Source organism: Zeugodacus cucurbitae, chromosome 3 (genome assembly GCF_028554725.1).
Source record: "Zeugodacus cucurbitae isolate PBARC_wt_2022May chromosome 3, idZeuCucr1.2, whole genome shotgun sequence".
NCBI lineage: Eukaryota > Metazoa > Arthropoda > Insecta > Diptera > Tephritidae > Zeugodacus > Zeugodacus cucurbitae.
In genome coordinates, this window is record NC_071668.1 from 56,301,017 (window position 1) to 56,317,284 (window position 16,268).

Here is a 16,268-nt window from a genome sequence, read left to right on the forward strand (position 1 = left end):
CGCTATTTCGCATTTAAAATATATGTATTTCTTTAATTGATATTATCTTTTAAATGTATCTGCAAGTTTGCAGATACAATATCTAATCCTATTTCTCATAATACCGCGCATAGTGACTCACAAAACGTAGTAGATACTATTTAACACTCTAATGTACTGGCTTATTTTAGATACTTAGATGCTTTTTTTGGCTTACTATCTACCTTCGTATTCCGATACTTGTGCAATGAGACTTTCTGAAAAAAAAAATAAATAAAAAACAACAACAACTAGGAAAGTATTTAAAAACTTTGACAAAAAGGTAAAAAAGTTGTTGGGAGCCAACAACACGCGGTGTTCCCAAGCGGTCCCCCATCTAAGTACTAACCGCGCCCGCTATCCCGACGCTGCTTAATTTCGGTGATCGGACGAGAACCGATGTATTCAGCGTGGTATGGTCGTTGGCATATGGATTTCCTAGAATTCGTTATATGAGTAAACTACTCTTTCACGTAAGTGAGTTTGGGACTATAGCCGGAGTAAAATTTCAGTTTTTATCCGGAGGCAAATTTGCACAGTCTCTTCATCACAGCCATCAGCTGTTCAACAGTTAAGCTCTTATTTCGCTATTTCGCATTTAAAATATATGTATTTCTTTAATTGATATTATCTTTTAAATGTATCTGCAAGTTTGCAGATACAATATCTAATCCTATTTCCCATAATACCGCGCATAAGTGACTCACAAAACGTAGTAGATACTATATAACACTCTAATGTACTGGCTTATTTTAGATACTTAGATGCTTTTTTTTGCTTACTATCTACCTTCGTATTCCGATACTTGTGCAATGTTGTGTATACTGCCCAAAAAAAATGAGACTTTCTGAAAAAAAAAAAAAATAAAAAACAACAACAACTAGGAAAGTATTTAAAAACTTTGACAAAAGGTAAAAAAAGTTGTTGGGAGCCAACAACACGCGGTGTTCCCAAGCGGTCCCCCATCTAAGTACTAACCGCGCCCGCTATCCCGACGCTGCTTAATTTCGGTGATCGGACGAGAACCGATGTATTCAGCGTGGTATGGTCGTTGGCATATGGATTTCCTAGAATTCGTTATATGAGTAAACTACTCTTTCACGTAAGTGAGATTGGGACTATAGCCGGAGTAAAATTTCAGTTTTTATCCGGAGGCAAATTTGCACAGTCTCTTCATCACAGCCATCAGCTGTTCAACAGTTAAGCTCTTATTTCGCTATTTCGCATTTAAAATATATGTATTTCTTTAATTGATATTATCTTTTAAATGTATCTGCAAGTTTGCAGATACAATATCTAATCCTATTTCTCATAATACCGCGCATAGTGACTCACAAAACGTAGTAGATACTATTTAACACTCTAATGTACTGGCTTATTTTAGATACTTAGATACTTTTTTTTGCTTACTATCTACCTTCGTATTCCGATACTTGTGCAATGTTGTGTATACTGCCCAAAAAAAAATATGAGACTTTCTGAAAAAAAAAAATAAAAAAACAACAACAACTAGGAAAGTATTTAAAAACTTTGACAAAAAGGTAAAAAAGTTGTTGGGAGCCAACAACACGCGGTGTTCCCAAGCGGTCCCCCATCTAAGTACTAACCGCGCCCGCTATCCCGACGCTGCTTAATTTCGGTGATCGGACGAGAACCGATGTATTCAGCGTGGTATGGTCGTTGGCATATGGATTTCCTAGAATTCGTTATATGAGTAAACTACTCTTTCACGTAAGTGAGTTTGGGACTATAGCCGGAGTAAAATTTCAGTTTTTATCCGGAGGCAAATTTGCACAGTCTCTTCATCACAGCCATCAGCTGTTCAACAGTTAAGCTCTTATTTCGCTATTTCGCATTTAAAATATATGTATTTCTTTAATTGATATTATCTTTTAAATGTATCTGCAAGTTTGCAGATACAATATCTAATCCTATTTCCCATAATACCGCGCATAAGTGACTCACAAAACGTAGTAGATACTATATAACACTCTAATGTACTGGCTTATTTTAGATACTTAGATGCTTTTTTTTGCTTACTATCTACCTTCGTATTCCGATACTTGTGCAATGTTGAGTATACTGCCCAAAAAAAATGAGACTTTCTGAAAAAAAAAAAAATAAAAAACAACAACAACTAGGAAAGTATTTAAAAACTTTGACAAAAGGTAAAAAAAGTTGTTGGGAGCCAACAACACGCGGTGTTCCCAAGCGGTCCCCCTTCTAAGTACCAACCGCGCCCGACGCTGCTTAATTTCGGTGATCGGACGAGAACCGATGTATTCAGCGTGGTATGGTCGTTGGCATATGGATTTCCTAGAATTCGTTATATGAGTAAACTACTCTTTCACGTAAGTGAGATTGGGACTATAGCCGGAGTAAAATTTCAGTTTTTATCCGGAGGCAAATTTGCACAGTCTCTTCATCACAGCCATCAGCTGTTCAACAGTTAAGCTCTTATTTCGCTATTTCGCATTTAAAATATATGTATTTCTTTAATTGATATTATCTTTTAAATGTATCTGCAAGTTTGCAGATACAATATCTAATCCTATTTCTCATAATACCGCGCATAGTGACTCACAAAACGTAGTAGATACTATTTAACACTCTAATGTACTGGCTTATTTTAGATACTTAGATACTTTTTTTTGCTTACTATCTACCTTCGTATTCCGATACTTGTGCAATGTTGTGTATACTGCCCAAAAAAAAATATGAGACTTTCTGAAAAAAAAAAATAAAAAAACAACAACAACTAGGAAAGTATTTAAAAACTTTGACAAAAAGGTAAAAAAGTTGTTGGGAGCCAACAACACGCGGTGTTCCCAAGCGGTCCCCCATCTAAGTACTAACCGCGCCCGCTATCCCGACGCTGCTTAATTTCGGTGATCGGACGAGAACCGATGTATTCAGCGTGGTATGGTCGTTGGCATATGGATTTCCTAGAATTCGTTATATGAGTAAACTACTCTTTCACGTAAGTGAGTTTGGGACTATAGCCGGAGTAAAATTTCAGTTTTTATCCGGAGGCAAATTTGCACAGTCTCTTCATCACAGCCATCAGCTGTTCAACAGTTAAGCTCTTATTTCGCTATTTCGCATTTAAAATATATGTATTTCTTTAATTGATATTATCTTTTAAATGTATCTGCAAGTTTGCAGATACAATATCTAATCCTATTTCCCATAATACCGCGCATAAGTGACTCACAAAACGTAGTAGATACTATATAACACTCTAATGTACTGGCTTATTTTAGATACTTAGATGCTTTTTTTTGCTTACTATCTACCTTCGTATTCCGATACTTGTGCAATGTTGAGTATACTGCCCAAAAAAAATGAGACTTTCTGAAAAAAAAAAAATAAAAAACAACAACAACTAGGAAAGTATTTAAAAACTTTGACAAAAGGTAAAAAAAGTTGTTGGGAGCCAACAACACGCGGTGTTCCCAAGCGGTCCCCCATCTAAGTACTAACCGCGCCCGCTATCCCGACGCTGCTTAATTTCGGTGATCGGACGAGAACCGATGTATTCAGCGTGGTATGGTCGTTGGCATATGGATTTCCTAGAATTCGTTATATGAGTAAACTACTCTTTCACGTAAGTGAGATTGGGACTATAGCCGGAGTAAAATTTCAGTTTTTATCCGGAGGCAAATTTGCACAGTCTCTTCATCACAGCCATCAGCTGTTCAACAGTTAAGCTCTTATTTCGCTATTTCGCATTTAAAATATATGTATTTCTTTAATTGATATTATCTTTTAAATGTATCTGCAAGTTTGCAGATACAATATCTAATCCTATTTCTCATAATACCGCGCATAGTGACTCACAAAACATAGTAGATACTATTTAACACTCTAATGTACTGGCTTATTTTAGATACTTAGATACTTTTTTTTGCTTACTATCTACCTTCGTATTCCGATACTTGTGCAATGTTGTGTATACTGCCCAAAAAAAAATATGAGACTTTCTGAAAAATAAAAATAAAAAAACAACAACAACTAGGAAAGTATTTAAAAACTTTGACAAAAAGGTAAAAAAGTTGTTGGGAGCCAACAACACGCGGTGTTCCCAAGCGGTCCCCCATCTAAGTACTAACCGCGCCCGCTATCCCGACGCTGCTTAATTTCGGTGATCGGACGAGAACCGATGTATTCAGCGTGGTATGGTCGTTGGCATATGGATTTCCTAGAATTCGTTATATGAGTAAACTACTCTTTCACGTAAGTGAGTTTGGGACTATAGCCGGAGTAAAATTTCAGTTTTTATCCGGAGGCAAATTTGCACAGTCTCTTCATCACAGCCATCAGCTGTTCAACAGTTAAGCTCTTATTTCGCTATTTCGCATTTAAAATATATGTATTTCTTTAATTGATATTATCTTTTAAATGTATCTGCAAGTTTGCAGATACAATATCTAATCCTATTTCCCATAATACCGCGCATAAGTGACTCACAAAACGTAGTAGATACTATATAACACTCTAATGTACTGGCTTATTTTAGATACTTAGATGCTTTTTTTTGCTTACTATCTACCTTCGTATTCCGATACTTGTGCAATGTTGAGTATACTGCCCAAAAAAAATGAGACTTTCTGAAAAAAAAAAAAAATAAAAAACAACAACAACTAGGAAAGTATTTAAAAACTTTGACAAAAGGTAAAAAAAGTTGTTGGGAGCCAACAACACGCGGTGTTCCCAAGCGGTCCCCCATCTAAGTACTAACCGCGCCCGCTATCCCGACGCTGCTTAATTTCGGTGATCGGACGAGAACCGATGTATTCAGCGTGGTATGGTCGTTGGCATATGGATTTCCTAGAATTCGTTATATGAGTAAACTACTCTTTCACGTAAGTGAGATTGGGACTATAGCCGGAGTAAAATTTCAGTTTTTATCCGGAGGCAAATTTGCACAGTCTCTTCATCACAGCCATCAGCTGTTCAACAGTTAAGCTCTTATTTCGCTATTTCGCATTTAAAATATATGTATTTCTTTAATTGATATTATCTTTTAAATGTATCTGCAAGTTTGCAGATACAATATCTAATCCTATTTCCCATAATACCGCGCATAAGTGACTCACAAAACGTAGTAGATACTATTTAACACTCTAATGTACTGGCTTATTTTAGATACTTAGATGCTTTTTTTTGCTTACTATCTACCTTCGTATTCCGATACTTGTGCAATGTTGAGTATACTGCCCAAAAAAAATGAGACTTTCTGAAAAAAAAAAAAAAATAAAAAACAACAACAACTAGGAAAGTATTTAAAAACTTTGACAAAAGGTAAAAAAAGTTGTTGGGAGCCAACAACACGCGGTGTTCCCAAGCGGTCCCCCATCTAAGTACTAACCGCGCCCGCTATCCCGACGCTGCTTAATTTCGGTGATCGGACGAGAACCGATGTATTCAGCGTGGTATGGTCGTTGGCATATGGATTTCCTAGAATTCGTTATATGAGTAAACTACTCTTTCACGTAAGTGAGATTGGGACTATAGCCGGAGTAAAATTTCAGTTTTTATCCGGAGGCAAATTTGCACAGTCTCTTCATCACAGCCATCAGCTGTTCAACAGTTAAGCTCTTATTTCGCTATTTCGCATTTAAAATATATGTATTTCTTTAATTGATATTATCTTTTAAATGTATCTGCAAGTTTGCAGATACAATATCTAATCCTATTTCTCATAATACCGCGCATAGTGACTCACAAAACGTAGTAGATACTATTTAACACTCTAATGTACTGGCTTATTTTAGATACTTAGATACTTTTTTTTGCTTACTATCTACCTTCGTATTCCGATACTTGTGCAATGTTGTGTATACTGCCCAAAAAAAAAATATGAGACTTTCTGAAAAAAAAAAATAAAAAAACAACAACAACTAGGAAAGTATTTAAAAACTTTGACAAAAAGGTAAAAAAGTTGTTGGGAGCCAACAACACGCGGTGTTCCCAAGCGGTCCCCCATCTAAGTACTAACCGCGCCCGCTATCCCGACGCTGCTTAATTTCGGTGATCGGACGAGAACCGATGTATTCAGCGTGGTATGGTCGTTGGCATATGGATTTCCTAGAATTCGTTATATGAGTAAACTACTCTTTCACGTAAGTGAGTTTGGGACTATAGCCGGAGTAAAATTTCAGTTTTTATCCGGAGGCAAATTTGCACAGTCTCTTCATCACAGCCATCAGCTGTTCAACAGTTAAGCTCTTATTTCGCTATTTCGCATTTAAAATATATGTATTTCTTTAATTGATATTATCTTTTAAATGTATCTGCAAGTTTGCAGATACAATATCTAATCCTATTTCCCATAATACCGCGCATAAGTGACTCACAAAACGTAGTAGATACTATATAACACTCTAATGTACTGGCTTATTTTAGATACTTAGATGCTTTTTTTTGCTTACTATCTACCTTCGTATTCCGATACTTGTGCAATGTTGAGTATACTGCCCAAAAAAAATGAGACTTTCTGAAAAAAAAAAAAAATAAAAAACAACAACAACTAGGAAAGTATTTAAAAACTTTGACAAAAGGTAAAAAAAGTTGTTGGGAGCCAACAACACGCGGTGTTCCCAAGCGGTCCCCCTTCTAAGTACCAACCGCGCCCGACGCTGCTTAATTTCGGTGATCGGACGAGAACCGATGTATTCAGCGTGGTATGGTCGTTGGCATATGGATTTCCTAGAATTCGTTATATGAGTAAACTACTCTTTCACGTAAGTGAGTTTGGGACTATAGCCGGAGTAAAATTTCAGTTTTTATCCGGAGGCAAATTTGCACAGTCTCTTCATCACAGCCATCAGCTGTTCAACAGTTAAGCTCTTATTTCGCTATTTCGCATTTAAAATATATGTATTTCTTTAATTGATATTATCTTTTAAATGTATCTGCAAGTTTGCAGATACAATATCTAATCCTATTTCTCATAATACCGCGCATAGTGACTCACAAAACGTAGTAGATACTATTTAACACTCTAATGTACTGGCTTATTTTAGATACTTAGATACTTTTTTTTGCTTACTATCTACCTTCGTATTCCGATACTTGTGCAATGTTGTGTATACTGCCCAAAAAAAAATATGAGACTTTCTGAAAAAAAAAAATAAAAAAACAACAACAACTAGGAAAGTATTTAAAAACTTTGACAAAAAGGTAAAAAAGTTGTTGGGAGCCAACAACACGCGGTGTTCCCAAGCGGTCCCCCATCTAAGTACTAACCGCGCCCGCTATCCCGACGCTGCTTAATTTCGGTGATCGGACGAGAACCGATGTATTCAGCGTGGTATGGTCGTTGGCATATGGATTTCCTAGAATTCGTTATATGAGTAAACTACTCTTTCACGTAAGTGAGTTTGGGACTATAGCCGGAGTAAAATTTCAGTTTTTATCCGGAGGCAAATTTGCACAGTCTCTTCATCACAGCCATCAGCTGTTCAACAGTTAAGCTCTTATTTCGCTATTTCGCATTTAAAATATATGTATTTCTTTAATTGATATTATCTTTTAAATGTATCTGCAAGTTTGCAGATACAATATCTAATCCTATTTCTCATAATACCGCGCATAGTGACTCACAAAACGTAGTAGATACTATTTAACACTCTAATGTACTGGCTTATTTTAGATACTTAGATACTTTTTTTGCTTACTATCTACCTTCATATTCCGATACTTGTGCAATGTTGTGTATACTGCCCAAAAAAAAAAGAGACTTTCTGAAAAAAAAAAAATAAAAAACAACAACAACTAGGAAAGTATTTAAAAACTTTGACAAAAAGGTAAAAAAGTTGTTGGGAGCCAACAACACGCGGTGTTCCCAAGCGGTCCCCCATCTAAGTACTAACCGCGCCCGCTATCCCGACGCTGCTTAATTTCGGTGATCGGACGAGAACCGATGTATTCAGCGTGGTATGGTCGTTGGCATATGGATTTCCTAGAATTCGTTATATGAGTAAACTACTCTTTCACGTAAGTGAGATTGGGACTATAGCCGGAGTAAAATTTCAGTTTTTATCCGGAGGCAAATTTGCACAGTCTCTTCATCACAGCCATCAGCTGTTCAACAGTTAAGCTCTTATTTCGCTATTTCGCATTTAAAATATATGTATTTCTTTAATTGATATTATCTTTTAAATGTATCTGCAAGTTTGCAGATACAATATCTAATCCTATTTCTCATAATACCGCGCATAGTGACTCACAAAACGTAGTAGATACTATTTAACACTCTAATGTACTGGCTTATTTTAGATACTTAGATGCTTTTTTTGGCTTACTATCTACCTTCGTATTCCGATACTTGTGCAATGAGACTTTCTGAAAAAAAAATAAATAAAAAACAACAACAACTAGGAAAGTATTTAAAAACTTTGACAAAAAGGTAAAAAAGTTGTTGGGAGCCAACAACACGCGGTGTTCCCAAGCGGTCCCCCATCTAAGTACTAACCGCGCCCGCTATCCCGACGCTGCTTAATTTCGGTGATCGGACGAGAACCGATGTATTCAGCGTGGTATGGTCGTTGGCATATGGATTTCCTAGAATTCGTTATATGAGTAAACTACTCTTTCACGTAAGTGAGTTTGGGACTATAGCCGGAGTAAAATTTCAGTTTTTATCCGGAGGCAAATTTGCACAGTCTCTTCATCACAGCCATCAGCTGTTCAACAGTTAAGCTCTTATTTCGCTATTTCGCATTTAAAATATATGTATTTCTTTAATTGATATTATCTTTTAAATGTATCTGCAAGTTTGCAGATACAATATCTAATCCTATTTCCCATAATACCGCGCATAAGTGACTCACAAAACGTAGTAGATACTATATAACACTCTAATGTACTGGCTTATTTTAGATACTTAGATGCTTTTTTTTGCTTACTATCTACCTTCGTATTCCGATACTTGTGCAATGTTGAGTATACTGCCCAAAAAAAATGAGACTTTCTGAAAAAAAAAAAATAAAAAACAACAACAACTAGGAAAGTATTTAAAAACTTTGACAAAAGGTAAAAAAAGTTGTTGGGAGCCAACAACACGCGGTGTTCCCAAGCGGTCCCCCATCTAAGTACTAACCGCGCCCGCTATCCCGACGCTGCTTAATTTCGGTGATCGGACGAGAACCGATGTATTCAGCGTGGTATGGTCGTTGGCATATGGATTTCCTAGAATTCGTTATATGAGTAAACTACTCTTTCACGTAAGTGAGATTGGGACTATAGCCGGAGTAAAATTTCAGTTTTTATCCGGAGGCAAATTTGCACAGTCTCTTCATCACAGCCATCAGCTGTTCAACAGTTAAGCTCTTATTTCGCTATTTCGCATTTAAAATATATGTATTTCTTTAATTGATATTATCTTTTAAATGTATCTGCAAGTTTGCAGATACAATATCTAATCCTATTTCTCATAATACCGCGCATAGTGACTCACAAAACGTAGTAGATACTATTTAACACTCTAATGTACTGGCTTATTTTAGATACTTAGATACTTTTTTTTGCTTACTATCTACCTTCGTATTCCGATACTTGTGCAATGTTGTGTATACTGCCCAAAAAAAAATATGAGACTTTCTGAAAAAAAAAAATAAAAAAACAACAACAACTAGGAAAGTATTTAAAAACTTTGACAAAAAGGTAAAAAAGTTGTTGGGAGCCAACAACACGCGGTGTTCCCAAGCGGTCCCCCATCTAAGTACTAACCGCGCCCGCTATCCCGACGCTGCTTAATTTCGGTGATCGGACGAGAACCGATGTATTCAGCGTGGTATGGTCGTTGGCATATGGATTTCCTAGAATTCGTTATATGAGTAAACTACTCTTTCACGTAAGTGAGTTTGGGACTATAGCCGGAGTAAAATTTCAGTTTTTATCCGGAGGCAAATTTGCACAGTCTCTTCATCACAGCCATCAGCTGTTCAACAGTTAAGCTCTTATTTCGCTATTTCGCATTTAAAATATATGTATTTCTTTAATTGATATTATCTTTTAAATGTATCTGCAAGTTTGCAGATACAATATCTAATCCTATTTCTCATAATACCGCGCATAGTGACTCACAAAACGTAGTAGATACTATTTAACACTCTAATGTACTGGCTTATTTTAGATACTTAGATACTTTTTTTTGCTTACTATCTACCTTCGTATTCCGATACTTGTGCAATGTTGTGTATACTGCCCAAAAAAAAATATGAGACTTTCTGAAAAAAAAAAATAAAAAAACAACAACAACTAGGAAAGTATTTAAAAACTTTGACAAAAAGGTAAAAAAGTTGTTGGGAGCCAACAACACGCGGTGTTCCCAAGCGGTCCCCCATCTAAGTACTAACCGCGCCCGCTATCCCGACGCTGCTTAATTTCGGTGATCGGACGAGAACCGATGTATTCAGCGTGGTATGGTCGTTGGCATATGGATTTCCTAGAATTCGTTATATGAGTAAACTACTCTTTCACGTAAGTGAGTTTGGGACTATAGCCGGAGTAAAATTTCAGTTTTTATCCGGAGGCAAATTTGCACAGTCTCTTCATCACAGCCATCAGCTGTTCAACAGTTAAGCTCTTATTTCGCTATTTCGCATTTAAAATATATGTATTTCTTTAATTGATATTATCTTTTAAATGTATCTGCAAGTTTGCAGATACAATATCTAATCCTATTTCTCATAATACCGCGCATAGTGACTCACAAAACGTAGTAGATACTATTTAACACTCTAATGTACTGGCTTATTTTAGATACTTAGATACTTTTTTTGCTTACTATCTACCTTCATATTCCGATACTTGTGCAATGTTGTGTATACTGCCCAAAAAAAAAGAGACTTTCTGAAAAAAAAAAAAATAAAAAACAACAACAACTAGGAAAGTATTTAAAAACTTTGACAAAAAGGTAAAAAAGTTGTTGGGAGCCAACAACACGCGGTGTTCCCAAGCGGTCCCCCATCTAAGTACTAACCGCGCCCGCTATCCCGACGCTGCTTAATTTCGGTGATCGGACGAGAACCGATGTATTCAGCGTGGTATGGTCGTTGGCATATGGAGTTCCTAGAATTCGTTATATGAGTAAACTACTCTTTCACGTAAGTGAGATTGGGACTATAGCCGGAGTAAAATTTCAGTTTTTATCCGGAGGCAAATTTGCACAGTCTCTTCATCACAGCCATCAGCTGTTCAACAGTTAAGCTCTTATTTCGCTATTTCGCATTTAAAATATATGTATTTCTTTAATTGATATTATCTTTTAAATGTATCTGCAAGTTTGCAGATACAATATCTAATCCTATTTCTCATAATACCGCGCATAGTGACTCACAAAACGTAGTAGATACTATTTAACACTCTAATGTACTGGCTTATTTTAGATACTTAGATGCTTTTTTTGGCTTACTATCTACCTTCGTATTCCGATACTTGTGCAATGAGACTTTCTGAAAAAAAAATAAATAAAAAACAACAACAACTAGGAAAGTATTTAAAAACTTTGACAAAAAGGTAAAAAAGTTGTTGGGAGCCAACAACACGCGGTGTTCCCAAGCGGTCCCCCATCTAAGTACTAACCGCGCCCGCTATCCCGACGCTGCTTAATTTCGGTGATCGGACGAGAACCGATGTATTCAGCGTGGTATGGTCGTTGGCATATGGATTTCCTAGAATTCGTTATATGAGTAAACTACTCTTTCACGTAAGTGAGTTTGGGACTATAGCCGGAGTAAAATTTCAGTTTTTATCCGGAGGCAAATTTGCACAGTCTCTTTATCACAGCCATCAGCTGTTCAACAGTTAAGCTCTTATTTCGCTATTTCGCATTTAAAATATATGTATTTCTTTAATTGATATTATCTTTTAAATGTATCTGCAAGTTTGCAGATACAATATCTAATCCTATTTCCCATAATACCGCGCATAAGTGACTCACAAAACGTAGTAGATACTATATAACACTCTAATGTACTGGCTTATTTTAGATACTTAGATGCTTTTTTTTGCTTACTATCTACCTTCGTATTCCGATACTTGTGCAATGTTGAGTATACTGCCCAAAAAAAATGAGACTTTCTGAAAAAAAAAAAAAAATAAAAAACAACAACAACTAGGAAAGTATTTAAAAACTTTGACAAAAGGTAAAAAAAGTTGTTGGGAGCCAACAACACGCGGTGTTCCCAAGCGGTCCCCCATCTAAGTACTAACCGCGCCCGCTATCCCGACGCTGCTTAATTTCGGTGATCGGACGAGAACCGATGTATTCAGCGTGGTATGGTCGTTGGCATATGGATTTCCTAGAATTCGTTATATGAGTAAACTACTCTTTCACGTAAGTGAGATTGGGACTATAGCCGGAGTAAAATTTCAGTTTTTATCCGGAGGCAAATTTGCACAGTCTCTTCATCACAGCCATCAGCTGTTCAACAGTTAAGCTCTTATTTCGCTATTTCGCATTTAAAATATATGTATTTCTTTAATTGATATTATCTTTTAAATGTATCTGCAAGTTTGCAGATACAATATCTAATCCTATTTCTCATAATACCGCGCATAGTGACTCACAAAACGTAGTAGATACTATTTAACACTCTAATGTACTGGCTTATTTTAGATACTTAGATACTTTTTTTTGCTTACTATCTACCTTCGTATTCCGATACTTGTGCAATGTTGTGTATACTGCCCAAAAAAAAATATGAGACTTTCTGAAAAAAAAAATAAAAAAACAACAAGAACTAGGAAAGTATTTAAAAACTTTGACAAAAAGGTAAAAAAGTTGTTGGGAGCCAACAACACGCGGTGTTCCCAAGCGGTCCCCCATCTAAGTACTAACCGCGCCCGCTATCCCGACGCTGCTTAATTTCGGTGATCGGACGAGAACCGATGTATTCAGCGTGGTATGGTCGTTGGCATATGGATTTCCTAGAATTCGTTATATGAGTAAACTACTCTTTCACGTAAGTGAGTTTGGGACTATAGCCGGAGTAAAATTTCAGTTTTTATCCGGAGGCAAATTTGCACAGTCTCTTCATCACAGCCATCAGCTGTTCAACAGTTAAGCTCTTATTTCGCTATTTCGCATTTAAAATATATGTATTTCTTTAATTGATATTATCTTTTAAATGTATCTGCAAGTTTGCAGATACAATATCTAATCCTATTTCTCATAATACCGCGCATAGTGACTCACAAAACGTAGTAGATACTATTTAACACTCTAATGTACTGGCTTATTTTAGATACTTAGATACTTTTTTTTGCTTACTATCTACCTTCGTATTCCGATACTTGTGCAATGTTGTGTATACTGCCCAAAAAAAAATATGAGACTTTCTGAAAAAAAAAAAATAAAAAAACAACAACAACTAGGAAAGTATTTAAAAACTTTGACAAAAAGGTAAAAAAGTTGTTGGGAGCCAACAACACGCGGTGTTCCCAAGCGGTCCCCCATCTAAGTACTAACCGCGCCCGCTATCCCGACGCTGCTTAATTTCGGTGATCGGACGAGAACCGATGTATTCAGCGTGGTATGGTCGTTGGCATATGGATTTCCTAGAATTCGTTATATGAGTAAACTACTCTTTCACGTAAGTGAGTTTGGGACTATAGCCGGAGTAAAATTTCAGTTTTTATCCGGAGGCAAATTTGCACAGTCTCTTCATCACAGCCATCAGCTGTTCAACAGTTAAGCTCTTATTTCGCTATTTCGCATTTAAAATATATGTATTTCTTTAATTGATATTATCTTTTAAATGTATCTGCAAGTTTGCAGATACAATATCTAATCCTATTTCTCATAATACCGCGCATAGTGACTCACAAAACGTAGTAGATACTATTTAACACTCTAATGTACTGGCTTATTTTAGATACTTAGATACTTTTTTTGCTTACTATCTACCTTCATATTCCGATACTTGTGCAATGTTGTGTATACTGCCCAAAAAAAAAAGAGACTTTCTGAAAAAAAAAAATAAAAAACAACAACAACTAGGAAAGTATTTAAAAACTTTGACAAAAAGGTAAAAAAGTTGTTGGGAGCCAACAACACGCGGTGTTCCCAAGCGGTCCCCCATCTAAGTACTAACCGCGCCCGCTATCCCGACGCTGCTTAATTTCGGTGATCGGACGAGAACCGATGTATTCAGCGTGGTATGGTCGTTGGCATATGGATTTCCTAGAATTCGTTATATGAGTAAACTACTCTTTCACGTAAGTGAGATTGGGACTATAGCCGGAGTAAAATTTCAGTTTTTATCCGGAGGCAAATTTGCACAGTCTCTTCATCACAGCCATCAGCTGTTCAACAGTTAAGCTCTTATTTCGCTATTTCGCATTTAAAATATATGTATTTCTTTAATTGATATTATCTTTTAAATGTATCTGCAAGTTTGCAGATACAATATCTAATCCTATTTCTCATAATACCGCGCATAGTGACTCACAAAACGTAGTAGATACTATTTAACACTCTAATGTACTGGCTTATTTTAGATACTTAGATGCTTTTTTTGGCTTACTATCTACCTTCGTATTCCGATACTTGTGCAATGAGACTTTCTGAAAAAAAAAATAAATAAAAAACAACAACAACTAGGAAAGTATTTAAAAACTTTGACAAAAAGGTAAAAAAGTTGTTGGGAGCCAACAACACGCGGTGTTCCCAAGCGGTCCCCCATCTAAGTACTAACCGCGCCCGCTATCCCGACGCTGCTTAATTTCGGTGATCGGACGAGAACCGATGTATTCAGCGTGGTATGGTCGTTGGCATATGGATTTCCTAGAATTCGTTATATGAGTAAACTACTCTTTCACGTAAGTGAGTTTGGGACTATAGCCGGAGTAAAATTTCAGTTTTTATCCGGAGGCAAATTTGCACAGTCTCTTCATCACAGCCATCAGCTGTTCAACAGTTAAGCTCTTATTTCGCTATTTCGCATTTAAAATATATGTATTTCTTTAATTGATATTATCTTTTAAATGTATCTGCAAGTTTGCAGATACAATATCTAATCCTATTTCCCATAATACCGCGCATAAGTGACTCACAAAACGTAGTAGATACTATATAACACTCTAATGTACTGGCTTATTTTAGATACTTAGATGCTTTTTTTTGCTTACTATCTACCTTCGTATTCCGATACTTGTGCAATGTTGAGTATACTGGCCAAAAAAAATGAGACTTTCTGAAAAAAAAAAAAATAAAAAACAACAACAACTAGGAAAGTATTTAAAAACTTTGACAAAAGGTAAAAAAAGTTGTTGGGAGCCAACAACACGCGGTGTTCCCAAGCGGTCCCCCATCTAAGTACTAACCGCGCCCGCTATCCCGACGCTGCTTAATTTCGGTGATCGGACGAGAACCGATGTATTCAGCGTGGTATGGTCGTTGGCATATGGATTTCCTAGAATTCGTTATATGAGTAAACTACTCTTTCACGTAAGTGAGATTGGGACTATAGCCGGAGTAAAATTTCAGTTTTTATCCGGAGGCAAATTTGCACAGTCTCTTCATCACAGCCATCAGCTGTTCAACAGTTAAGCTCTTATTTCGCTATTTCGCATTTAAAATATATGTATTTCTTTAATTGATATTATCTTTTAAATGTATCTGCAAGTTTGCAGATACAATATCTAATCCTATTTCTCATAATACCGCGCATAGTGACTCACAAAACGTAGTAGATACTATTTAACACTCTAATGTACTGGCTTATTTTAGATACTTAGATACTTTTTTTTGCTTACTATCTACCTTCGTATTCCGATACTTGTGCAATGTTGTGTATACTGCCCAAAAAAAAATATGAGACTTTCTGAAAAAAAAAAATAAAAAAACAACAACAACTAGGAAAGTATTTAAAAACTTTGACAAAAAGGTAAAAAAGTTGTTGGGAGCCAACAACACGCGGTGTTCCCAAGCGGTCCCCCATCTAAGTACTAACCGCGCCCGCTATCCCGACGCTGCTTAATTTCGGTGATCGGACGAGAACCGATGTATTCAGCGTGGTATGGTCGTTGGCATATGGATTTCCTAGAATTCGTTATATGAGTAAACTACTCTTTCACGTAAGTGAGTTTGGGACTATAGCCGGAGTAAAATTTCAGTTTTTATCCGGAGGCAAATTTGCACAGTCTCTTCATCACAGCCATCAGCTGTTCAACAGTTAAGCTCTTATTTCGCTATTTCGCATTTAAAATATATGTATTTCTTTAATTGATATTATCTT

The 16,268-nt window shown here is 36.4% G+C and overlaps 2 non-coding genes and 24 pseudogenes across 2 annotated transcripts; all 26 read right to left on the reverse strand.

Annotated features, from left to right (window-relative positions):
- Positions 1 to 318: 318 nt before the first annotated feature.
- LOC128921069 (5S ribosomal RNA) lies at positions 319 to 445 on the reverse strand (annotated as a pseudogene).
- A 502-nt stretch (positions 446 to 947) lies between these two features.
- On the reverse strand, positions 948 to 1,074 carry LOC128921070 (5S ribosomal RNA; annotated as a pseudogene).
- A 502-nt stretch (positions 1,075 to 1,576) lies between these two features.
- LOC128921072 (5S ribosomal RNA) lies at positions 1,577 to 1,703 on the reverse strand (annotated as a pseudogene).
- A 501-nt stretch (positions 1,704 to 2,204) lies between these two features.
- Positions 2,205 to 2,323, reverse strand: LOC128920732 (5S ribosomal RNA). Its single transcript, XR_008470681.1, has one exon. It is a non-coding gene; the product is annotated as a 5S ribosomal RNA (ribosomal RNA).
- A 502-nt stretch (positions 2,324 to 2,825) lies between these two features.
- On the reverse strand, positions 2,826 to 2,952 carry LOC128921073 (5S ribosomal RNA; annotated as a pseudogene).
- A 500-nt stretch (positions 2,953 to 3,452) lies between these two features.
- Positions 3,453 to 3,579, reverse strand: LOC128921074 (5S ribosomal RNA; annotated as a pseudogene).
- A 502-nt stretch (positions 3,580 to 4,081) lies between these two features.
- Positions 4,082 to 4,208, reverse strand: LOC128921075 (5S ribosomal RNA; annotated as a pseudogene).
- Positions 4,209 to 4,710: 502 nt separating this feature from the next.
- Positions 4,711 to 4,837, reverse strand: LOC128921076 (5S ribosomal RNA; annotated as a pseudogene).
- A 503-nt stretch (positions 4,838 to 5,340) lies between these two features.
- Positions 5,341 to 5,467, reverse strand: LOC128921077 (5S ribosomal RNA; annotated as a pseudogene).
- A 503-nt stretch (positions 5,468 to 5,970) lies between these two features.
- Positions 5,971 to 6,097, reverse strand: LOC128921078 (5S ribosomal RNA; annotated as a pseudogene).
- A 502-nt stretch (positions 6,098 to 6,599) lies between these two features.
- Positions 6,600 to 6,718, reverse strand: LOC128920743 (5S ribosomal RNA). The gene has a single exon (XR_008470682.1). It is a non-coding gene; the product is annotated as a 5S ribosomal RNA (ribosomal RNA).
- A 502-nt stretch (positions 6,719 to 7,220) lies between these two features.
- Positions 7,221 to 7,347, reverse strand: LOC128921079 (5S ribosomal RNA; annotated as a pseudogene).
- Positions 7,348 to 7,846: 499 nt separating this feature from the next.
- Positions 7,847 to 7,973, reverse strand: LOC128921080 (5S ribosomal RNA; annotated as a pseudogene).
- A 475-nt stretch (positions 7,974 to 8,448) lies between these two features.
- On the reverse strand, positions 8,449 to 8,575 carry LOC128921081 (5S ribosomal RNA; annotated as a pseudogene).
- A 500-nt stretch (positions 8,576 to 9,075) lies between these two features.
- On the reverse strand, positions 9,076 to 9,202 carry LOC128921083 (5S ribosomal RNA; annotated as a pseudogene).
- Positions 9,203 to 9,704: 502 nt separating this feature from the next.
- On the reverse strand, positions 9,705 to 9,831 carry LOC128921084 (5S ribosomal RNA; annotated as a pseudogene).
- A 502-nt stretch (positions 9,832 to 10,333) lies between these two features.
- LOC128921085 (5S ribosomal RNA) lies at positions 10,334 to 10,460 on the reverse strand (annotated as a pseudogene).
- Positions 10,461 to 10,959: 499 nt separating this feature from the next.
- Positions 10,960 to 11,086, reverse strand: LOC128921086 (5S ribosomal RNA; annotated as a pseudogene).
- A 475-nt stretch (positions 11,087 to 11,561) lies between these two features.
- On the reverse strand, positions 11,562 to 11,688 carry LOC128921087 (5S ribosomal RNA; annotated as a pseudogene).
- A 503-nt stretch (positions 11,689 to 12,191) lies between these two features.
- Positions 12,192 to 12,318, reverse strand: LOC128921088 (5S ribosomal RNA; annotated as a pseudogene).
- A 501-nt stretch (positions 12,319 to 12,819) lies between these two features.
- On the reverse strand, positions 12,820 to 12,946 carry LOC128921089 (5S ribosomal RNA; annotated as a pseudogene).
- Positions 12,947 to 13,449: 503 nt separating this feature from the next.
- On the reverse strand, positions 13,450 to 13,576 carry LOC128921090 (5S ribosomal RNA; annotated as a pseudogene).
- Positions 13,577 to 14,074: 498 nt separating this feature from the next.
- On the reverse strand, positions 14,075 to 14,201 carry LOC128921091 (5S ribosomal RNA; annotated as a pseudogene).
- A 476-nt stretch (positions 14,202 to 14,677) lies between these two features.
- On the reverse strand, positions 14,678 to 14,804 carry LOC128921092 (5S ribosomal RNA; annotated as a pseudogene).
- A 501-nt stretch (positions 14,805 to 15,305) lies between these two features.
- Positions 15,306 to 15,432, reverse strand: LOC128921094 (5S ribosomal RNA; annotated as a pseudogene).
- Positions 15,433 to 15,934: 502 nt separating this feature from the next.
- Positions 15,935 to 16,061, reverse strand: LOC128921095 (5S ribosomal RNA; annotated as a pseudogene).
- Between the last annotated feature and the right edge of the window lie 207 nt (positions 16,062 to 16,268).